The sequence below is a fragment of the Dysidea avara genome, chromosome 8 (assembly GCF_963678975.1).
Source record: "Dysidea avara chromosome 8, odDysAvar1.4, whole genome shotgun sequence".
Taxonomy (NCBI): domain Eukaryota; kingdom Metazoa; phylum Porifera; class Demospongiae; order Dictyoceratida; family Dysideidae; genus Dysidea; species Dysidea avara.
In genome coordinates, this window is record NC_089279.1 from 2,595,342 (window position 1) to 2,612,632 (window position 17,291).

At 36.4% G+C, this 17,291-nt stretch overlaps 2 long non-coding RNA genes across 2 annotated transcripts; one reads left to right on the plus strand and one right to left on the minus strand.

The window, feature by feature from the left end:
- Positions 1-982: 982 nt before the first annotated feature.
- Positions 983-4,441, minus strand: LOC136263197 (uncharacterized). The gene is made up of 2 exons (XR_010704495.1): positions 2,177-4,441; positions 983-1,734 (listed from the first exon to the last, which is right to left on the minus strand). It is a non-coding gene; the product is annotated as an uncharacterized lncRNA (long non-coding RNA).
- A 38-nt stretch (positions 4,442-4,479) lies between these two features.
- Positions 4,480-6,935, plus strand: LOC136263198 (uncharacterized). Its single transcript, XR_010704496.1, has 2 exons — positions 4,480-4,770; positions 6,607-6,935. It is a non-coding gene; the product is annotated as an uncharacterized lncRNA (long non-coding RNA).
- Positions 6,936-17,291: the final 10,356 nt, after the last annotated feature.

The following is a 17,291-nucleotide window of genomic DNA, read 5'->3' on the forward strand; positions in this document are numbered from 1 at the left end:
AAGAATCATGCATCTTGGCTGTAAGATTCTCTTGCCAAAACTAGCACATCTGTATTGGGATAACATAATAATAATTATGTTGTCTGCACATGCACATAAAGATTGTAGCTAGCTATACATTTCACTATAATATCACCCTCAGGGTGTAAAGTGGAAAGTTGCCTTGGAAATGACATGCACGCAGCTGACCTGAAGGGAATTTAGTTCCTGCAGTATGTTCATGGTAGGAAAATCCTCACAGCTTTGTCCATTTGTGTGTAGTGTTCTGATACTGTAGGTAGCCCACACCTTCACTCATGAGACATGGTACAGTTTTATGTCAGTGGCCAGTCATGCCCCAGAAAGATTTGCCTGCACTGCTGACGTCTACTTACATGTATGTGAATGAGGGAGTTATTCTTAGCATTTTGTTATGACTTTAAATGTAGCTATTTCCATAAACACAGATTCCTCAACAACTCCTTGTAGTGTACAAAATTATTTAATCTAGTAGCAGTTTTGAATAAAATCACTGCAAGCTGTAAATTAAAATCACTGCAAGCTGCAAATGCCACAAAGACTGAAATCTTCAATGCTAGCAGAACCATGACTAAAGCACAGCTGAAGAGCTTAACTATATCATATAGATTAAATAATGAGAATTGTTAGACAATGATTTTGCTGAATCCTTTCTGCTTGTAGTCTCATTTAAGTGTGCATTAATAAAGTCAGTAACTCCTGCTTAAATCAGGCATTTTTAAATATCAAATCATATCTCTTGCTTTGTGCAGATGGGTCATTGATACTTGTACATATGCACAAGTAAACCATGCATGTCACAGTAGAAAAATATGTTATACTCATGCCATCATACATAGGTTTAAACAGTTAACTGTAGAAATTAAGGAATAGCAGCTTTGATGATTAATAAGATAAAACCATGCAAATGGAGTTAACTGTGTTTGGATAATTTAAAATCTGCATACTGCATCTAATAATAGTATCATTAATCTCTTTCATCATGATCTTAAAAGTTAGTACACAATTGTCAAGTGTACAGTGATAACAGGTATCACACTGGTGTGTACATAAAGGTTATTATAGTAATCATACATACTGTAAATACAGAGCTACATACAGTAGAAAACCTTTATTCAAATCCTATCATATACTATTACTAACTTTTACATTTTCATGATTGTCAAATGCATGCAATTAACTGGACAGACAAGACCATAAGTCTATTATATGCTACCACCCACATCAAAGGATCAAACACCATCCCTATATAAAACATGACTCACCAAATCAGTTCTGAATTTTGAGATACTCTCAAACTTTAAGAACAGAAATTGGTTATCACTAATTACCACTGTTAAAATGTCAATCATTAAGGTAAGTATTTATCCATTACTGAACACTTCTCACAATACAATTAGCAGGTCACCTTAATGTTTATTGTTGCATCACCATGGCAACTTGCAAAAGGTCACACAAACTGCCATTTAAATTTTATGTGGTGGTAATAATGTTTAAATTAATGACCATACAAAACCAATGTATATATAAAATGTAATCGATCACATTCTTAGACTCCATAAAACTAACATATCCGGCGTATCTCAGTCTCTACTTCCAGTGAAGTTTTACAAAACAATCTTGCCTGATGCAAATTCCCTGTTGTGACAAACTGACTGACTAACTGTGTCCATGTCACATAGTGCTCATGTCCCCTATCAACCTACCACTCTGTGACTGTATGGAGGATGATGTACCATAAGGAGGGGAATAACTGTATACTTGATGAATTACATTTTATACAAAGCAGTTTCACAAACTACATATTAAATTTCTATACAAAAAATAAATCACTTATTAGTTATAAGGTGCACAGTTTGCAATCACAAACCATATAAAATTTCAGAATCTGCTGTCTAATCAGGCCACAACGCAATTTCAATATAATTAGGTCACAAGGCATCAGTTACTTGTCAATGAGATATTTTTAATTTTAGTTATATAGATCACAAACTTATACCCATCAATATGCCAACTGTGCAGTAGCCAGCATCCATACATGTCTATGTGTATAGGGGAAAACCATATGGTAAACAAATTTGTGTACTCAAATTCCAAAGTCAACATTGAAAACCCAAAAGTGAAACACTGAAAGGAAGTGGTTTTGCTGACAACTCACTTTACGATAGTTTAGAGGTGACTTGCCAGTAGCTCACAATAATATACATCAATGCTATGTTGGCCAGTGTTACTGGGAGCTGGTGGTAACAATAATAGTTGAAGTTTCTGTCCTGTTAACAATTGTCATCAGGTAATGGTATACGTATCTTTCCACTCTGTCACTTCCGTGCCTCTTGATAGCAGCAGGTATTGCTACATGTATTACCAGTTGTGGCTTGTTCAGCAACTGAATCAGATAGATGTGGAGTATTTCATTCTATAGTCTCAAGTTAATTTTCATTGTCAAAGAACATGGTCAGTTCTTCAAGTCACAAGACTCATCAGAGTTAAAGGAAATAACAACAACACTATAATACACATCACCTGTACAATACCCTTGTTCCCACATTAGGCCATAAAAGGGAAATACCTACCCATGCAGAGCAAAGTAATTGTTGAAATAGGCACAGCATGCAGATTAACCACACTGCCACTGAATAGATGACCTGTTCACATGCAAAGAAGACAAAAGCCCAAATATAGCTTGAAGGGATAAATGGTGTATATATTGCAGGGAGGCAGGATCTTATGGCTCTGGGTGGCGAAGTGGTCTCCAGACAATTGTATATTAGGGACTCAAAATCATGATATTGATAATCATGATATCCCCCCATTGAATGAAGAAAGAAAGGTACTACATTCATATAATGAAGCCTGTAGTTTGCATTACACACCCAATATACCTGGGGCTACAAAGCTGCCATTATAATTATGGCATGACTTTGGGTTCTTTTTACCTGTGTTTTTTTTGTTACTACAAGAAGAATCAAACAAGCAAACATTACTGTCAAACACTACTAGTATACATCCTTTTCAACTATATACTCATCTTACACAATTGAGCAGTGTGCATAGTCTGACCAATGGAACATGGATAACATAATTATAGTGAGAATATTTAATATGGTAAACTAAATTAGACATTGGAACTACAGTATAGAGCTTTTAGGGGATCTGGGAAAGCCAATATAAGGTTATAAAATTGTAGCACAATTAATATGGAGTTACCATCCTTTGTTCTGAAGTGGGCCAGTTGACTTCTCTGTCCACAGAATATAAGTACATAGCAGGATCCTGCTTAATAAGATTGTGTCATTATTACTTTATCATACCCTTCGGCTGGTGTATAGACCTATATGGTGTTAACCCAACTGACGCAAGGTGCTTCATATTCATGGTGAGGTACATCTGGTAGGTTCTTCAGTAACAAGTTAAGGCCACTAAAAGAAAATACATTGTTTCCCATTTTCCGCCCACATGCAGAAAATGATGGTAACCGTTTTTGCTCCGTTATTGTTTTTATGCTTCATAAATGATTTACCGACAAACATACTATCAACTGTAAGATTATATGCAGATGATGTCATTCTGTGCACCCCTATTAACTCAAAAGAAGACTGTTACCAACTTCAGAAAGATCTAACTATTTTGGAAAGATGGGAAAATAAATGGAAAATGACATTTAATGTTCAGAAATGTGAATTTATCAGAATAATACACAAGAAAAAGTCTATTCTTTACCATTACACTTTGTATAACACTGTTGTGCAGGAGGTGACACACACCAAGTACCTAGGTCTTACTATTGACTCAAAGTTATCCTGGTCTGAAAACATTAGACAAATAACTAACAAATGAGCTAACAGTATCAAAGGATTTTTACAACGTAACCTTCACAGCTGCCAACTTCAGTCAAAGTGAATTGTTACAAGTCACTTATTAAACCAATCCTAGAATACGCCTGTGTGGTATGGGACCCTTATACACAAAAGGGCATCTTAGCTATTGCATGAATCAATTCATAGACGGTGTGCGAGGTTTGTGTATAATAATTATTCTTCATATGCAAGTGTCACAAATATGTTGCAAAATTTGAATTGGCCACCTCTGGCTCACTGCAGAAACCAGCTGCAAACGATCACAATGTTTAAGATCATGCACCAATTAATAGATATACTGACTGATACCATACTCATACCAGCTCCATCAATCTTCTGTTTACGAGGTCACCCAATGAAGCTGTTACAGCCAAACACAATAGTAAACTCGTATCTTAACTCATTCTGTCCATCAAGTATAAAGATCTGGAACAATTTACCCAACGACCTCATCACCTGTTCAAGTTTAGACCAAGCAAGGCTAACTGAACATCAATTAATCACATAATTAATTCATTATCTGTGCTTGTACATACTCTTTGTAAGAAGTTTTGCACAGTAAACAATAATAATAATTATACAACCAAGTACTAAGAATAATACGAAACGCGGTTAAAATTACGTCATAAATAAATAAATAAATAATTAATAATTAATGTTTGAGAAAACTACGAGGCCTAGAGACATGAACTAACCGGGGATAGATTCGCCTGTGAATGAAGGCACAAACGTATAATCGTCGCTCCTGTTTGTGCTGATGACTTGACCATACGTGTAATTCTATATAACGCCCAGTACCACACCCTTACTTAATTACTTACATATTGCGCGAAGAAGATTAGTGATGCCCGTGCAGGAGAGCCAGAAGCCACTTGTGTAAACAAGAAGATTACAAGTAAGTTTTTATGTTTGTAACATCTCAAGTCTCCATGCCAGCTGCCAGTGGATTCATTCACGTAAATAAACAATACAAGAAAACATTAAACTGACATATGCCACGCTCTTTACAATAAGCTTACAGTTACATATAAAATACAAGTAAACAATTTTGTCTTGTGCAGCTGGCATGGCGAACTTTCTTTGTGTTGGTGTCAGGCAATTCAATACGTGCTTAATCTTTTTTGCCTTCACCTGGCGTAGCTACTAGGCTCTAGTGGCTTGGCTATCTTCCTTTATCTGGTTCATCTGGTTTGCATACGCCTACAGCATTGTGTAGCTATCTCCTGAAAGTTGTGTATGCATAACTATAGTGTGTCACCCATCACTGTGCCATTGCTACATCACTGATGAACCTTACTTAGCTCTAGTTGATGTTGATATGCATTGCTGTATATTGGCTAATAATTTTTATCTGCATGGTGATGTTGCCTATAATGTATTGCTGCATACAATACTGCAATAATGCATAGTTCTCTCCTGTATGTTTTGTATACATATACTTTGTACACATCGCTGTGCCATTTATACCACACCAATGATGTACTGGCACTTAGCTACTGGTGGCCTTTAGTTACAATGCCACTATTGTGTTATATCTGTCACTACTGTGACATATTGAGTTGATTTGGGGATAATGCATTCACCACCTAATAGCCTCACCGGGGGGCTGTCACGTTGGTGTATGTACTTGGTTGTATGTGACGCGGTCCTAGTAATAATAATAATAATAATAACAATCTCTCTCATGCGATATGTAGCTAGCTACAGCTATATACTTAAACTAGCTCAGTACTGCTGCTAGTCAGCTAGAATCCTTTCAATAGGATGTCTAATAACAATCTAAGATGATAACATCACAAACTAACATGTCAGGGAATTCACTAACTTGTCAATCAGTCTGAGTTGATATATAATTCAACAAATTGTGCACTTATGCAGGAAGTGTGTAGATTCCTTTTCAACTTAAAGCTACATAAACTTTGTATTATTTCTCATCCCTGTCCACATCACCATTCTGTTGCCCCATCAACAGTGTTGGGAGTAACGCGTTACTTATGCAACGCGTTACATAATATTATTACTTTTGTGGTAACAAAGTAATAATTATAACGAAATACGCTATAAAAACAGGTAATATAATGCAAGCTACTTTACTTACAAATGTAACGCGTTACCTAAGTAATATAGTTACTGTAATGAGTCTAATATTACGTAATATTATTACTACAAGTAACGAAGTTACTAATCTCGTTAGTTGTCCTTTGAGTAACGGCTAGCCACAACGAAGTAACGAGGCCTACTGAATGAAGCTTATTCACCAGCTTCTTACTTATAACCAAAATTTGCATATTGTCCAACAACGCAATCATGTCACGTGATAAGGTGGTAGTTTCATATGTGACAGCTTAAGGCTGTGGACACAAAGTAATATAATATGTAATATTATTACAGTTACTTTATTTTATGGGTAATATGTAACTGTAACTAAATAGTTCAGTTGCAAGTAATATGTAATATGTAACTAGTTACTTTTACAAAGTAACTTGCCCAACACTGCCCATCAATTAGTTTTTGTAGCTTTGGTGAAGCCAACAAGCAACTAACTAGCTAGAGAATACTAAGAATATTACACTCTGAGTCATGTGAGATAGCTAATTTAGCTATCTGTTAAAAATTCACCCTTCTAAGTATTTTGAATATAGGTGGATGAGAAACTAAAAATTAACCTTATAACAGCTATATAGCTAAAACATTACTTCTGTACTTAAATGCTACATACTGTATATTTCAGTGCTGGAGAAAACTGAAGGAAAGTTTGTATCTGCATGTCTCTAAACTGAACAGAAGAAACTGCAAGATGAGTGGTAATACAATATCACTTACCTACAGTATCAGAACACTATACACAAATGGACAGAGCTGTGAGGATTTTCCTACCATGAAAATACTCCAGGAACTTAATTCCCTTCAGGTCAGCTGCGTGCATGTCATTTCCAAGGCAACTTTCCACTTTAGTGTAAAACACCCTGAGGGTGATTTTATAATGAAATGTATAGCTAGCTACAATCTTTATGTACATGTGCAGACAACATAATTATTATTATGTTATCCCAATACAGATGTGCTAGTTTTGGCAAGAGAATCTTACAGCCAAGATGCATGATTCTTGGCTTGATAACACTTACAGCTTTACCACTCTTTCTTGAGGTGTGTTGTGCATGCATGATGTATACACTGCTCAGTTGTGCATGCAATGTGCCAGGAGCCATTTTCTCAGTCACAAACCGACTGTCATGCTCTTACACCGCAACCAGACTGTATAGGTATACATTCTGTTGCAAATACTCCACTTCCTTAATTGTAGTCACTTGCCCACATTAAAGATGACTGCATGTACTCACACATGCTCAGTCACACAAAGCAATTCAAAGCCTTCAGCCGGCCACCTGTGCACTACTAAATAGATGAAGTTCAGATGCCCCTCAAGGTGCCCACACCTTCACTCATGAGACATGGCATAGCCTCATGTGGGGTATATATTGGTCCTACCTCAGAAGGATTTTCCTGCACTGATTACCTACATGTAGTTTATAAGTGAGACATACGTAGCTATATGGACATGGACAGTTGGCATTTGTTCCCCCAGCTAACACTGGTTGATGATTCAGCTTAGTAGTTGCTTTTCCAAGTACCCATTTACAGCTATGTAGGTAGACTGGGGTAACATGAGTAAAGTTTTATGCTCATGTCTCTGCACATGCACAAAAAAAACAACAAAAAGAACAACAACAGCACATGAGCACTTCTGGAAATGTTAGCTATATAGGCTCATGCAGCCATGAAATGATTCTATTTGTTAGAGCCAATTCTGCACTATGCTGCAGATTATGGTATATACAAAAACCCTAATAGAACAGTCAGTAAATCACTTTAACATGACTGGGTTCTATTAATTCCATAATTGATAACTGCTCAAATCCATTCAGAAAGTGCAACAAACATGGACACAGGGCAAGCATATGTAGCTACGTGTCTTTTTCGAGTCCTAGATTTTTTCACAAGCATGCAGGTGCTTGAAGCATATCTAACCCCAGATCCCTGGGGTTAGCTAGTATATCTACGCTTGAAACTACTAGGCAGTGAATACTGAACCGAAGGCTGGTTCAATAATCCGTACCGGCTGGAAGCTAGCGATTGAACTGACAGTAAAACTTAGACAAAAAAGGGGGTTACTAAAACAAAACAAAAAACCCACAAAACTCATCTGGGGTTTGAACCCTGGACTACCAATGTGTTAGGCTGGTGTGCTAACCACTGTGCAACTGATGCTAGCCACCTTCCTTCCCTACTTTTCTATCTTATCAAGAAGCTGGTGAACAATCTTAGTAGAGTCACACCACAACCATTTTTATGCTTTTACAATTAGTGTAACTAGAGGTCACAATCAACGAATTTTCAAACAGCAATGTAGACTCACATCCAGGCTCAACTTCTTTACCAACAGTGTGATTAATCAGTGGAACTCCCTACCTGATAATGTCATTGAGTCAATTAATCTCAACAACTTTAAGAATAATTTAGACCATTTCTGGTCAACAACAGGATATCAGTGGACAGACTAAAAGGTCTCTGGCCTATTAACAATTATTTTCTTTTGTCTGTTTTGTATACATGCTCGTATACATGTCCATAATTCAATACTAGTACTAGCTAATTATGTTAGCTAAGTCGGGTACTAAGTAGTCTAAGCTGTATATAGTAAGAAGAACGTAACCTATAAAGGCGAAGAAGAAACCAAGGCTGAACCCGACCCTAACGCTAATACTATAGTACCCTAAAGTTGAATACTCTGGGAAACTAGTACTAGACACGTGCCCTAAACTAAGGCCAGGCCCAGTGAATCTTGATTCATTGTTTCTCATCCCCGCCCTCATCCCTTTTTATCCCACCTCCTCTAATTTCATTATTGCTGTTATCTATCACGTGACACACGTATTTTGATGCTAAGAAAGCTGGCTATTGCTATACAGCACACTAAATGCCACTTGCACCCAGAAACGTCGGTAAAACGTAAATACTAGTTCTTAAAAGGCTTTAGCTAGCTAACCCTCATAGTAACAGACAGCTTGATTTGGAGTATTTTCTTTAATAATGAATAATGAAAAATGACCTCCCTCCCGCATGGAAATCTGAATTTTTGTGGATGAAAAACAAGTATTTTAAGTTTTCCTGGCCTAAAGTCGAATAGCTAGCTACTCGGGGCAACTAATTAGCTACTAGACGCGTGCCCTAAAGTCGAATATTAGGGGCATAACTACCAACCCCAACATACAACTAATCGCTTGATACTCGTATAGATGGATGACTGTCAGTTATTTAGTGTTATTCGCGAAATAAAACCCTCAATAATTAGCGCGGGCCTGGATGGGCACGAGACACATGCATGACGTCATGACAGTCAGCCTTGACCTTTTTGCAGTCACACTACATACATTTAGTTACATCCGGTCAATCAGTATTTATATACAGCGATCAAGCTCATCCTGACACATTAAAAAATCTCATTGATAATGGATGTCCGCAGTGACTCTAGTCGGCAATTAGCCAGTGATTTTATATGCCAAAAAGGCGATCTCACTACTGCAGAGGCGATCCTCTGCAAACGAATCAAGGACCTCACGAAGGAGCGAGACGAGCTTATTAGCGAAGAAAGAGAACTGACAATGGCGGTGAAGCAAAGAAAAGAAAACAGGAAGAATATTCCAGCCCGAGTCAGGTCCGTTCTAAACCATCCAAACACTGAACTAACTCCACTCAACTCTTTGGAGGAGAGAAAAAGAAACGTCAGCGCCAGTTTAACAATGCTAGGTAGACAACTAGTCACATTAGATCAACAGATCATTGATGCTAGAGATCAAAGAATAGCTGAAATAGAACAGAAGAGATCCCTAACAGACTCTGAACAATCTAGCTCAACCAGCTCGATCACCTCATGTCAGATCACTCTGCAACTAGTTAACTGAATACTTTCCAAGTCAATGTAACTACAGCTAGCTACTGTTTTTTTAACACTTGTAATCGAGATCGCCATATTATAGCTAAACTTTTATGTACATCTGTAATACAGTTAGTAAGGTTCATACGATTTAATTTTACTGTTTAGCTAATTAATTATGAGATTTAACATCAAAATGTTTAAAAGACAAAACTGACACAGTTTAATAAAATAATAGTTACAGCCGGCAATACATTTCCACAATCAGAACTAGTCTAAATTTAATAGCTACTCAGTTACCAGTGGCTGATAGTGTAAAGTTCACTGGGTGGATTACATAATAGGTTGGAATGTTGTGGTGACAAATTCTGATCCTTCCAGTTGTATGTTGAACTGTAGGCAGCAATGCCTCAAGTACAGCTATAGGGTAGATACATTACAGTAGACTCAGTGTGCCTGCCATGCAGAATATGGTCAGAGAGGTGTTTAGCCATTTTGTTACTGTCCGACCATAATTGCTCAACATACATAACATTGTAGACAACACATCACTAAAGTACCAACTGATAGTAAGAACTTGATAATTGCTTCCTTTTAATTTAGTCGCCTATGGCTATGAGCAAGTGCAACACATTCATCAAAATTAGCTAACACTCTACTAATATGGTTATTTTTGCCAATTAGTTAGCTAGCTGTACATGTGTTTGAATATTTTGTTATACACTCCCTTTAATTGTAACTTCACTGGTTTGCACAAAAACAACAGCTGCTATGGAACAGCAGTAGTGATAATGAACAGAATCAAACCATGAAAGGGAATTACCCATGATTAATGAGTTTGATAAATATACCACATCCTGCTTTCCTCATAACCAAAGCTATATAACAGAGCTGATAAATATCATGATCATTTACTGTATATACGTACATATGTATATTCTTTCAACTCTATTGTAACTTGTATTAGTTGTGTAATATCGTCATCAAAAGTATATTGCTAGTCCACAGATACAGGAACACGTACATGATACGTACACTTACATGGTTTGAAATAAAATGCATCACAGGTATGCATACCAAAATAATTAATACCATCCCCAAATTACTGATGCAATCACCCAATGACATACGGGTACTATATTTTCAACCAAAATACTATCAATAAAAACAAAAATTGATCACTGGTAATTCCACTGTTTTACTGTGCTAACCATTTCTATCCATTATCTTAGTGTTTATCACAATACTGAATCACCATGGTAACTGACACATGTGATTTGAAGAATTTTTCTCAAGAACTGGAGCATTCATATCATATGTCTGAAATTTGTGTGGTAGTGTCAGAAACCTTATAATGTTAATGTTCTGAAAAATAAACCCCAAGCCATTTTTTTCTCAATAACAGCAGGCCATACAAAAAAAAATTCTATGTGATATATCAGTCCCCAACATTTGTTCTCTACTCTTAGAAAAACTGCAAACTACCCACACAGTTGCAGAATATTAAAAGGTTGGTGACTGGTTGACGCTGTTCATATTATAATAATTATAGTGAATCACATAATGTTGACCTAAAACTTGATCTGTAATGTAACAATGTGCAGTAAGGAGGGGAATAACTTAATCTATGATATCGTACAATTCACCAACCTCACAAAAAGCTGTATATGACTTTCTCACATGTGACTATACAAAACTCCCTTACTATTCAGATGTGATTCAGATGTGGTGCCTGTTAGTGCAGATGACATCTACACACTATTAACCTCACTGGTCCTACTGTCTGTTCAGACCATAATACAACTCTAATCAAAAGTATATCATCTACTTAAAATATTTTGTTATTGATGTTAGGTTAATGTTAGATCACAAACCTTACCAATGTGTCAACTGTGCTGTAGTCATGACATCATGTCACAATGCATGTGTGGGGAATATGCTGTATAGTAAACAAAGTTAGTAGCTATACACTCAAATTTCCAATAAACCCAACAGTGAAGCACTTAAAGGAAGTGATATTGCTGACAACTAACTCTAATTTTATAGGTGACTTTATTATTAACACTTCACAGTTACCAGCACTGAAGGCCTACAGCAACATGTGGTGCAGCCTTAGGATTACCTAACCTTCAAGGACTTAGACGTAATGACTTATAGCTGGAAAAAAAGGGGGCCAAAGTAATGAAAAAAATCCCTCCAACCCCAGGATTCGAGCTGTAGGTCACTTTTGTAATGGTTCATAACACTGAGTACAATACGTTATAAGTATGTTGCTGGGATAGCCTGGGAATATTGTATCTTTGTAGTCTTTAGTCCCAGCATATCCTTCCATTCTGTCACTGCCTGCCCCTTGACAGTAACAGGTGTGTTTCTGGTTGTGGTTTGTTCAGCAACTGATGTGGTGTATATTGTGTACGTATCTTTTTATCTCTAATCCCTGCAGGGAAAATATAATAATATATTTGCATGGGTATATAGCACAGCTAAATTAAGTGTCACAAAGGGCACTGCACTATTGCAGGTTAAACAGCATTTTACTAGTTTAAGACAACACTTGAACACTAACCCATCACATGTGCACTTATCCTATCCCGTCCCCTCAGAACTATGTATGGTCAACATTATCTTGTGAGGGCACTTTGCATTCTTACAATACAGATGTTCACCATGGTTTGCAGAGATTTCTTGATACCAAAGGACTTTAGTCAGCATTTCCATTGGCACCAGGCTACAGTGTGGTGGAATTTATATTCATTGCCATTTACGTACTTTATTTGATGATATCACTAATTTTTGCAATGGTCTGCTTTTGTCATTTTACTATGGTTTGTAATAGATTTTGTGTTGTGTGCAGTAGCTTTGTATATATTGTGTTGCTGTATATGCATTAATAATGCTATGTGTACTCCAGTATAGAAGAATGGCTTGGCCAAGTACTGTGAGTTTAAATAATAAATCAACCAATCATATGACAATGTATTAAGGGAACCACTACAGTGTCAGAGGACCAGGCTATGAACAGAATACAGACTTGAGGAGAAACTATCCTGCTATTGATGAGTCTCTCGTGTGAAGAATGCAAAAGTTTCAAATGACATGTGGTATATGTACTGCAAAGACTACCAGTATTTTATTTGCTTACACCAAGATACATACTGTAAACCTGCAGGCTATCATGTGCAATTATTAACACAATTTAATTGACTATGAAGTTTGGGGCTGTTGGTCAGCATGACCTGATCAAATAATGGCATAGACTTATTATAGACAGATATATCATGATGTGCAAAGAATAGTTGAATTTCATGTGCACAGTACATGTCTAATGTTTAATGATATAATGATAAAGTTTGTCATACAGTACGGTATAGTACTGTATACATATATCAGGAATCATCATGGAGGTTTGCACAAAGTATTGATCAAAAACCAGCCTTGGCAGTTTTGGTGAAGTATGTACATGTAACCAAGCTCAAAAGTGCCTTCAGTGTAACCCAAATTGCTTCCAATAAGTTGCTACAGTTTAATGAAATTTTCTGCTGACTGACTGACTAACTGACTGACTGTGACTGAATGAATGATTTACTTACCTACTAATGTTTTCAGACAAGTGAATAGACAAGTGTAACGCGCTAAGGCTACAGACTTGATTTGTTCACTGCCAGAGGTCGCTTCAGCCTGACAGGTGCCTTTTTGACATACCACATTATAAACAATGTATGCTTCATGGAATCACCTTGCTTCCTCTGTATTTCATCCCCATTTCTTATCACTGACAGTTGACAGCGGGTGCAAGGTATCGATTTTATTTGACTTTCAGTGGGTTTTACGTGACTAGCTATCACATTTATCATCCACATTTTCTGTAGTAACTGAATTGATTGCAGAGACACTTCTTATATTTTTCTTCGTTTGTAATGGGCTTATATATATGTAACATAGCTGAAAACAAAGTGTAATGGCCTGGCCACTTCACTTCTCAGTTAATGGTTGGGGCATACATTCAGATGTAAGTTTAATTTTATAGTATGTCTAGCACAATTAATTCTTTGATGTTTATAGTATGTGTGGGTTCATCAGTTACTGTAGAAGTTTTTATTCATGCAGTTATGAGGCCACAAGAAAAGCCACCAGCACACATTTCAAGAGATGAAGGGTCTATGGCATAAAATGCAGTTATACTGCAGTAGTCCTTCTTGTCCAAACTAACAACAACAGTATTGTACACACTTGATGACAATAGTGACACTTGCTAAACCAAATTGGCACTGCTTAATTAGCAATTATCAAAATTACATGTACCTCAATAAAATTGATATCTTGTAATGGGTGAGTAGGATAACTGTGACCCAGTCTGGCAAAAGCAGTCTTATATAAGTTTGAAGTTAAATAACTTTCTTTCTGAGCATGATAACACTTTTACCACTTTTTAATAACAATCCTTGGAGATTTACTTCAATTTTACAGAATTATTATAGCTTTTACAGAAAAGGGGATACACAATATTAAGATGTATAAGACTGGTTTTGTCAGACTCAATCACAATTGTTCTTGTTGTTGACTATGGACATCATATAGAGCAGTAAACTATGTATACGTACACATTCTCAGGTGGAGCATTATCACTTACACACATTACTTCTAATATTGTGCAATACATGTGCACAAATCATTTCAGAATGTAGCTCTTGATGTGATATGATTCTATTTACCACCTTCAAATTAGGGATGGGCAACTAATTGCAGTAATTGATATTACATATCCTGTATACTGCATGGGTTTCTGTTGTCTTGCACTGATCGATACATACTTGTTTAAACATCTTTCATACCCGGTCATTTATCACCCATGCACTTTCCATGCCAATTGCTGATAAAGTAAACATCCACTTTATAATACTAGAACAAGCCTTTTGTAAGGCAACATGCAGTGTACTGCATGTGATCAAGTGAGAGGTCTGTATCTCTATTAAAGTTCCATTCTGTGATTGTTGGTAGGAAATTCTGACCTGGATATCTTCACTGAGACGTGGTCTTATAAGTCAATGCTGAACATGATGTATCCAATTAGACTAAGTATATCATATCAAATTAACAATCAGCATGCACTGATGGTAAGGACATGGTAAAAGTAAAACAATTTCTTTAGTTAACTCTGTACCACATAATCACTAACCTACCAACAATAGTCGATATTGTGGCCAACATGGATACATGTGAAAGCTTACTATGGACTGCACACAATGGAGTGATGTGTGGGCAGATCTTAGGAATATTTGAAACAGGTTAGTGATGGAATGAGTATTGAATAGTCAGACAGTGGAACTACGTAAAGGAAGGAGAAACTTTACAGAAGGCCTGGAAAAGCCACACTTTATTGACATTATGGACATAAAAATCACAACAGAACTAATATGAGCTTATACTTTGTACTGAAGCTGGTCGATGGTAGTCCCCAGTCACTTTACAGGATGCAACAGGTTCCTGTTTAACAACAAGGTTGTACTATGTTTACTCTATATACCCTTCAGCTATCCAAATGTTACAGTACTGTTCAGTGTCCTAGCTACATAATAAGGATAGGTGCACAATTTAGTAGATTGGAATACTTTTAAAATTAGTTATGCATGTGACATCATAGAGTAGCTATAGCCGGTTGTTATTATTAGTTTACCAGTATATGCTACGTACCATCTATATACTCACATAATGATGTAAATTCTCATACGAACATTATGTGTGGCCATTTAGTACACAATAATAGTTATCAAGTGACAAAAGAAAGGGTTGGGTACTGGCCAAATTAACAAAGTTACAAAGCCTTGGCTCATAGTGAATTAGTACATATATACCAATTCTCTTGAATTATAGCAATAAAAGTTTCAATGTTAAACGTTTTTATCGTTATAGTAAGCATGCAGTGGTATAAACTGCTAGGCATAGAGCCAGCAGAGCTTGATGAAACTGATAGCTTCAGGTGTTTGTGTAACCATCTCCACACAGTAAGTATGTATTCGCAGAAGATGTGAATTAAGGAAATGGTATCATTACTCTTACGTATATATACTTCAACTCATGATCAATCATGTCCAATTGTCACAATAATACATACAACCACACCACTATACCACTGCTAACTCTGTGTAAATCCTAAATGAAAGTCTCTTGTTGAAATGTCAACTGTTGCATGCAAACAGTTTCTCAAAGTTTGTAATAATAGTCTCGATTAGTCTAGCATCCACAAATTGAATTTTCTAGTTAAACCATATAGCTAAGGTGTCTATAATCAATTGTTAAGTAAAAGCAAGAGTACATAATAATAAAAAATAGAGAGAGAGTCCTACTGGAATGGGTTGCTGTATATACCTACTGGAATAGACTCCCAAAATGCACTGAGTCAAGAGATGATGTAACAAGCTGTATATTAACTTAATTCACCCAACGTGTTAAATGCTTTCATTTACAACTCTATTTTTTATTATTATGTACTCTTCCATTATCTACTCTTGGTAAAAGCAAGTCCTGAAGATTAGATGACCATAAAGTATAGTACCTATTACTAACAGGTGTGCAGTCAACAATGAATTGTAGGGTACATATTACACTACTATATATGTATACAGTCAAAACAGGAATGAGGAATATCCTTAGCCAGTATCCAGTATCAGGTTATCCTTTGTCACTTGTAATGCTTATAGTGTATAGGCTGCTGCACTATGCATCTTTACATTAGCATAAACAAGTAACACCCAGTGCACTTAAAATGCAATAATAATCCATGCATGGAGTACTTAAAACTATATGCTTATGGCTATATATAGCCACAGATCAGAGTAAGGGTGAGTTGCTCTTTTATATTTATCCCATGTAACTTGCTTTTTACAAAGTAACTAGTGGACAAGTTACTAGTTTGGTCTCATTACTTTTTTCTCATGTAACTTAGTTACAGTTGGATGAGTTACTAGTTACTTTCACATGCTTGTTTGTTAACTTCTATAACATGTGTGAATGATTATTCCACTGGAAGGAATAGTACACATTATACACTTCCAATATTAGTTAATTACAAGCAAAATTAAGTGGCCATTTCAGCTCAGTTCCAACTATTGGTCTGTCTATTACACAGCCTGAATCATGGAGTACAGGTAGTACACAGAATGTATCTATACTTAATTTGGTTGTAGCTTGTGCGTATGGTTGGTGCAAAGTGTTTTGGCTTTAAGCATGATTGCTAGTAAATATAACTATTTACCTAGTGGCTACTGTAACATTTTAAAAGCCCTATCATTGATGTTCACAAACACATCACAACTTTTACCAGTTGGTAGTAGCTTTATACAACTTACATGCCAGTTGCTGAGATTGTCATGTCACATGTCCAACATCCTGTACTAACTACTACTGAACATGGAACAAAAAATATTCATCTTTATCAATGATGTGTAGTATTGTTAGTATCTCAGAGTGGAGAGAATAGCACA